The following is a 7,272-nucleotide window of genomic DNA, read 5'->3' on the forward strand; positions in this document are numbered from 1 at the left end:
TAGGGTCATATCTAAATCTATTAGATGTTGAAGCTCATTCCATGGTTGGCTCCAATTCGAGTGAATGTACGTGACAGAAGCAACTGCTTTAGCCATACAATCTGCAACACTATTTGCAGTCCTCTGAATTAAAAGAATAGAGACTCTCCAATTCCAATTCATAACCTCCTATATATGCTTTGCCAAATCCCATTCCGGAATATCCTTACCAAGCATTCTTTAGTTTACCAAGAAAAGAGCTTCTAAACAGTCTATTTCACAAATAACCTCACGAAATCTACTCTTCCAAGCAAGAAGTAAACCTCTCCAAATTGCATACAATTCAGCAAAAAGAACACTTCACACTTCGACTTTTCCAGTGCAACCTTTCAACCAACATCCATCAGGATTGCGAATAATACAACCAAAACCAGCATAGATAGAAGGAGCAAACCAACTAGCATCACAATTCACTTTAACAGAATGAACTGGAGGTGGAACCCAATGCAAACAAAGTGAAGGAGGAGACAGAGATTGATGCATAGCAAAAATAGTGTGAAACTCTCTTACTGAACTACGAATCAAACTCACCACTTTACTAGCACTCCATGAATCATCTATATTAAATAAGTCATGATTCCTACTTCTCCAAATCCACCAGATGGTCGAAAAAAAAAGAAAAACATGTCCACTCCTTGCACCTCTGTAGAGCCAATCATGTAAATTCGAGTTATCTGAATACAGGCCTAAAAGGTTCCAGACCTCCTTGGCACTAGGGCACTCCCAAAGACAATGAAAAATGGATTCAGAACCATTCTGACACCGATGACAGGTGCTAGATAAAGCTAAATCACGACCCAAACGAAACTCTGCCGTAGGAATAGCATTATGAAGACTGAGCCAAATCAAGAACTTGTACTTCTCAGGAATATGTAGTCGCCATACCCACAACCAATTATCATGCTCATTCCAATCAAACTTTCTTTTTGCTAGCCAACTATACCCACTCCTAGCTAAGTAGAGTCTAGAAGATGTCACACCCCACGACCAATCCGAACTCTCTCCAGCATTCAAATCCGGATTATAAGCATTCAAACGATGTTTGACATCTTCTGGAATGATAGAGAAAATATCATAGAGATTCCATTGACCATCTTTTCAAACGTCTCTAATAGTTAAATCAAAGTCAGATATATGTACAAAAGGGACATCTTGAGCAATTGGGCCCTCAATACTCTAATTGTCAAACCAAAAAGATTGATCAAGTGACCCAACGCACCAAGAGAATGCATCCTTAAGAGCACCAAAAGCCTTTGAGATACTCTTCCAAATATGAGAAGCTTTGCAAGGGACAGGGCCATCTAAAACTCCCTCATTCCTCAGATACTTCGCCCTCAATAGAGCAACCCAAGGCTTGTCTTGACAATGAAAAAGTTGCCACACCAATTTACCAAGTAAAGATATATTAACACACGCATGATCTCTAACACCCAGGCCACCAAATTTTTTTGGAGTGATCACGGTCCTCTAATTAACAAGATAAAGACCTCTACCATCAACTTGACCCTTCCAAAGGAATTGTCTCATCATAGAAGATAATTTATCACAAACCCAATTTGGAAAAAAAGATACCTGCATATGATAGACAGGAATGGATGCTGCAACTAGGGATGGCAAAACTCCCCGAGACGCGGGAATCCCTGCGGAGACTGCCCCAAATGGGGATCCGATTGTGGGGAATTTTCCCCGCGGGGATGGGGATGGGGGACGAAATTCCCCCGAAGCAGACGCGGGGATCCCCACCCCGTCCCCGCTATTCCCCGAAATTTATGAATTTCCTGAATTATTCTTAATAGTTTATTTCTCATATATGTTTTTTAGTCATTTTTCACACACACACACACACACACACACACACACAATATAAATCCAAAACTCCTAATCTTTATTTGCATAACCCTTCTTCAATTCAAAGATCCCTAATGCTGTCCACACTCCATCCAACCTCTCTGCAGCTACCCCCTCACCACCCTTCTCACCGCATCGTATTTCTATTTGCGGCGTTCCTTTTCATAACTCTGCCGTCGTGTCCATTTTCCTCTTTGTTGCTGCATCTCCCACCTCGTCCACTGCTTTGTTCTTTGGCTCATCGTTGCGTCCCCCATTGCGTCATTTCGAAAGAAGTCACCATCGTGTCATTTAGACTTTTGTATAAGATAGATACTTGCAGCTCTATTCATATGGAAATTAATAATTAGTTAGAACTATTATGTAGATGGGGAATGGGGTCCCCGTGGGAATGGGACCCTGTGGGGAATGGAGATGGGGAGCAATATTCCACCACGGCGGGAAATGGGGACGGGGATGGGGAGTAAATCTAAGGGCGGGGATGGGAGCAGGGAGGCATCCCCTGCCCCCACCCTGCCCCGTTGACATCCCTAGCTGCAACAGAATTGATCAGGCAAAGTCTCCCTGCTTTATTTAGAAGCCTTCCTTTCCAATTAGCTAATCTTCCCCTCACCTTTTCAATCACCGAATGAAAAGAAGCCTACTAGTACGGAAATGATTAAGGTTAACTCCAAGATATCTTCCTAACTTCAAAGCAAAACATATTGAAGAAACACTAGTAAAAATATCTCTTCTACGAGCAGTCACATTTTTAGAACAAAAAGCTTTAGACTTTTTAAGATTCACTTTCATGCCAGATGCCTTGCAAAAAATGTTAAGAGAATGCATGACCAGTTGGACCTGACTCTTTGTAGCCTGACAGAAGAGTAAGAGATCATCTGCAAACATCAAATGAAAAAATTTTGGGCCACCCCTAGTGACAGAAACTGATTTCCACACACCCTCGACCACCTTATGAGATATATAGCAAGCAAGTCTTTCTATACAAAGCACAAATAAGTAAGGAGACATTGGATCGCCCTGTCTAAGCCCCCTTCTAGGAGCAAAACTATCCAATCTATTCCCATTCCACATAATAGAAAGAGATGATGCACGGACACAAATCATAATCAAATTAACAGTGATGATAGGAAAACCAAAAGCAATGAGAGTACTCTCCAAAAACCTCCAATCCACCCTATCATAAGCTTTTTCAAGATCAATTTTAAAAGCAAGAGTACCTTTCTTGGATTTTGTGTGCTTCATGAAATTCAGAATTTCTTGGGCCACAATAATATTATCAGGAGCACCACGACCCGGAATAAAACCTCCTTGTAAAGGACTAACAATATCTGGAAGAAAAGGCTGAAGTCGGTTAGTCAATACTTTGGTGATAATTTTATAAACAACATTACACAAGCTAATAGGCCTGAAATCCTTCATAAAGGTAGGGTTATCAATTTTAGGAATAAGCACAATCAGAGTTTTCATGATGCTAGGATTTAAGAACTCTCCCAAAAAAGCACTCCGAACAATATTCCAAATCTCAGTGCCCACTATCTCCCAATATTCTTTAAAAAAATAAGCTTGAAAGCCATTTGGACCAGGAGCTTTAAAAGGGCTCATACTGAATACTGCTGACTTGACTTTTGCAAAAGAGACAGGGTCAATTAACCTAGCACAAGCCTCAGTGCTTAGAGTGGGCATCGGAACATCCCCTAAACAATCAACCTCAACCTCTTCCGTTGTACTAAAGAGATTCTTGTAAAAAAAGAGGGCTTCTTCCTGGAGAATATCTGGATCAGTAGACCAAGACCCATCTCTAACATATAATCCATGTACTCTATTATGGTTTCTACGCACCAAAGTCTGAAGATAAAAGAATTTAGTATTTCTATCCCCATACTTGAGCCACTGCTCTCTAGATTTCTGGTACCAAAAAAGTTCCTCTTGCAATAAAAGTCTATTGTAATCTTCCCTCAATTCAGCTTCTTTAATTCTCAGAGATAACACATCGGTAACCTCCAAACGCCGTTGAATCTGATCAATCTGATATTCCAGCTTATTTTTTCGCACAAAAATATTTCCAAAAATCTTTGAGTTGAAGTCCAAAGAAGCCTGTTGAACCATCTTAAGCCTTTCAGTAACGCCTCCAAACTCTTGATTCCAAGCCTTACTAATAACATGTTTATAAGAAGGATGTGTTGTCCACGCAGCTTGGAACCTAAAAGGACGAGAACCTTTCACTTTGGGGCTACCATGACAACGAACTAAAATAGGACAATGATCAGAATGAAGCCTGCTAAGAATTTCAGAATAACCCTCAGTATGGGTGGAAAAAGGCCAGGCGGCCTGCCAGGGGCCTGCAGCCTGGCCTGGCCTGTTATAAAATAGGCACAGGCACAGGCTGTTATAAAAGCCTTATTATGTTAATAGGCCAAGCCCAGGCTCACTAATTAGCCTAGCCTGGCCTGTCAGGCCTGTCTGAGCCTTTTAATATATAATTATATATATATCAATAATTTTTTTATTATTAACAAAATAATGAGATATTTTAAATTTATTATATTTAATTATAAATAATTTTGTATATTTTAAATACTTAAAAGTTTATAATTTTTTATAAATATTAAATATGACATTTTATATATAAATATGTTTATTAAAAAAATATTTTTTAAATAATATTTTTATTTTTGTAAAAAAAAATTAGCAGGCCTTTTAACAAGCTTCAGGCCAGGCCAGGCCAGGCTGAATAACAGGCCAAACTTAGTACTTTGAAAAAAGCCTATAGCATGTTGCAGGCCAGATTCAGGCCAATCAACTACATGACAGGCCAGGCCTGTTAAGAGCAAAGCCTGGCCTGGCCTGGCCTGTTTCCACCCCTAACCCTCAGGAAACATTGTCATCCACGCCTCATTAAATAGAGCTCTATCCAACTTTTTAGCCAAGTCCCTGCCAGCCTGAACTGCTCTATACCAAGTATATCTCCTACCAGTCACTTTAAGATCAAAGAGCTCACAGTCATCTAGAGTAGTAGCTAATAGACTAGCTCTGTGAGAAGAAAAATAAGCACCTGTACTCTTATCTGGTGTCACAATCTCATTAAAATCACCAACGGCCATCCATGGTCTATTATGGCCTGAATTAATAGAACGCAAATGATCCCAAAGCATACATCTTTTTTCGAATTGAGGACTCCCATATACTGCACTACAAAACCAAACTAAGTTACTCACACTCACTTTCACTGTGATACATTGGTCAATTTGATCAATAACCACACAAGAAGCATTAGCAATAGAAGATAGAAACCAAATGCCACCCCTGTGTCCTACTGCTTCCTCAATACCAACACAATAAAAATTCAACTTATCCCAAAAATTCTTCAAATTATTAAACATGGTATGAGTCTCAAAGAGAAAGAAGAAAGATGATTTATATATTCTCACCAAATTTTTGCAATGCACACGGGCTATTTTGTTAGACGCACCCCTCACATTCCAGGCTATGATATTGAAACTATCCATAAAAACAGCAAAAAGGGAGCTCCAATAACAAACCCGAGACTCAACATGATGTCCCTGTCTTCGACGATCCTGCCTTTAATGGACTCTCAAGTTGCAGCCCAATTTTCTCCGTCGAAACTTGCACCATACCCGCCGTCGATGCCCCATCCTTATCTACTGGTGAATTCTGCAAAGAGTTTGGGCGAGGACGCTTTCGCACAGTGCCATTTATTGTCTCACCTTGCTGCTGATGATGAACATTGTGCCGGGTCCCCAAAGAAGCCACACTAACCAGTTTTCCAATATTGATGCCCCTGCTTAATTTTACTTTAGATCCAGTAGCATGTGTTGTACGTTGGTGATTATGCCTTGTCCAAGTATTGGTAGCCTTGTTAGGAGTCTTCTTTGCTTTTGGTTGGACCTGATGGGTGCTAGGAGAAGGCTTTTGACCCATTTTATACTTTCCTTTCCTAATCACTTGAGTCTAACCTTCCAAATCCTCATGTTGTGCATGGTCTACATGAACAGCATGCAAATCACCCTCTACCAAATTCGGGACAGTAACATTTACAGTCTCATCTCCAACATTCTTGCCAAAAGGAAAACTTGTCTTTTTCCCATGTACTGGATTTTTTGAATTTGAGCTTTTTGGCTGCTTTGCTACATCGTTGATCACCTTGGCATTAGTTCCTCCTCCTGCATTGCTGTCAGTCTTGCGCACTTTCATATCATGACCAAACTTGAGACATGAGCCACAAATAAGGTGAAGACTTTCATATTCAACCTCATATTCAACATCTTCAACAAGAATCTTCTTAGTCACTGGCAATCCTAAATCTATCTGAACACAGGCTCGAGCATATCGTCCTCTTTCATCTAATTTTGTTGCCAAATCAACCTTAACGGGAATGCCAACTGCAGTCGCAACACGGAGTATTGCATCTTCTTGGTAGCTCCAAATTGGTAATCCGAAAATTCTAATCCACACTAAAACAGTTTTCACTTGATCTAAACTCTTGATCCCAAGGCTTTACAGCTACATAATTTCCCTCGATCATCCATGGACCTCCTAAGATAACCTTTTCTCGCTCTTCAGCTACATCAAACTTCACAAGAAAGTAGTCAAATTCCACGTCCAATGAATCAAAACCTCCCTTAATCCTTCATACCGTTCGGAGTTTATGAGACAATGCAGTGTAGCTATAATGTTTACCTAGCACCTTAATCACTATAGCATCCTTATAAGGTTCTGCCAAGCAATTCTTAGCTTCTTGGATAAACGTGACACTCGGTGGTAAGAGATGTCCTTGCTTCCCAAAAACTACCGCAATGTTATCTTCGGATAAAGTTTCAACAAGTGAAAAAGCTTTAGCAATCTTGGAACCCACAACTTTGTCCCTGAAAGAAACCTTCAAAGGCTTAGAAACCCCTCCCGAAATATAATCCTCATTTTCACCCTCAAAGTCTCTTCCCCGTTCACTCCACCGCTCATCTTCAATTTTCAAAATTGTACAGAATACGGAGTACGTACTCCCACTATAGGTGTATTGTGTTTGAGAAATTAATAATATTTTATTGTGAATGTTTATTTTTTAACTCATATTGAATCAAATAAATAATTCATTGTAATACTTCATTAATTCCTAACGCAATTCTTGTGATTTTCTTGATTTCATTTCAATCAAATCCGCTTAAGACAAAATGCTTAAACTTAAAAACAGTTCACACTTTGAGAGTTAGGTACCAAAAATATAGCTTTAAATTAATCTCTACCATTTAAAAATGTGGAATTTATTTTCTTAAAAGTAATAAGTACCTCTACAATTCGACAATTTGTTATTCAAGTTTGAATTGTTCTTGCTCCAAATAAAAAAAAATTATTAAAAGAGTAATATAA

This window comes from Arachis ipaensis, chromosome B06, assembly GCF_000816755.2.
Source record: "Arachis ipaensis cultivar K30076 chromosome B06, Araip1.1, whole genome shotgun sequence".
In the NCBI taxonomy this organism is placed as follows: domain Eukaryota; kingdom Viridiplantae; phylum Streptophyta; class Magnoliopsida; order Fabales; family Fabaceae; genus Arachis; species Arachis ipaensis.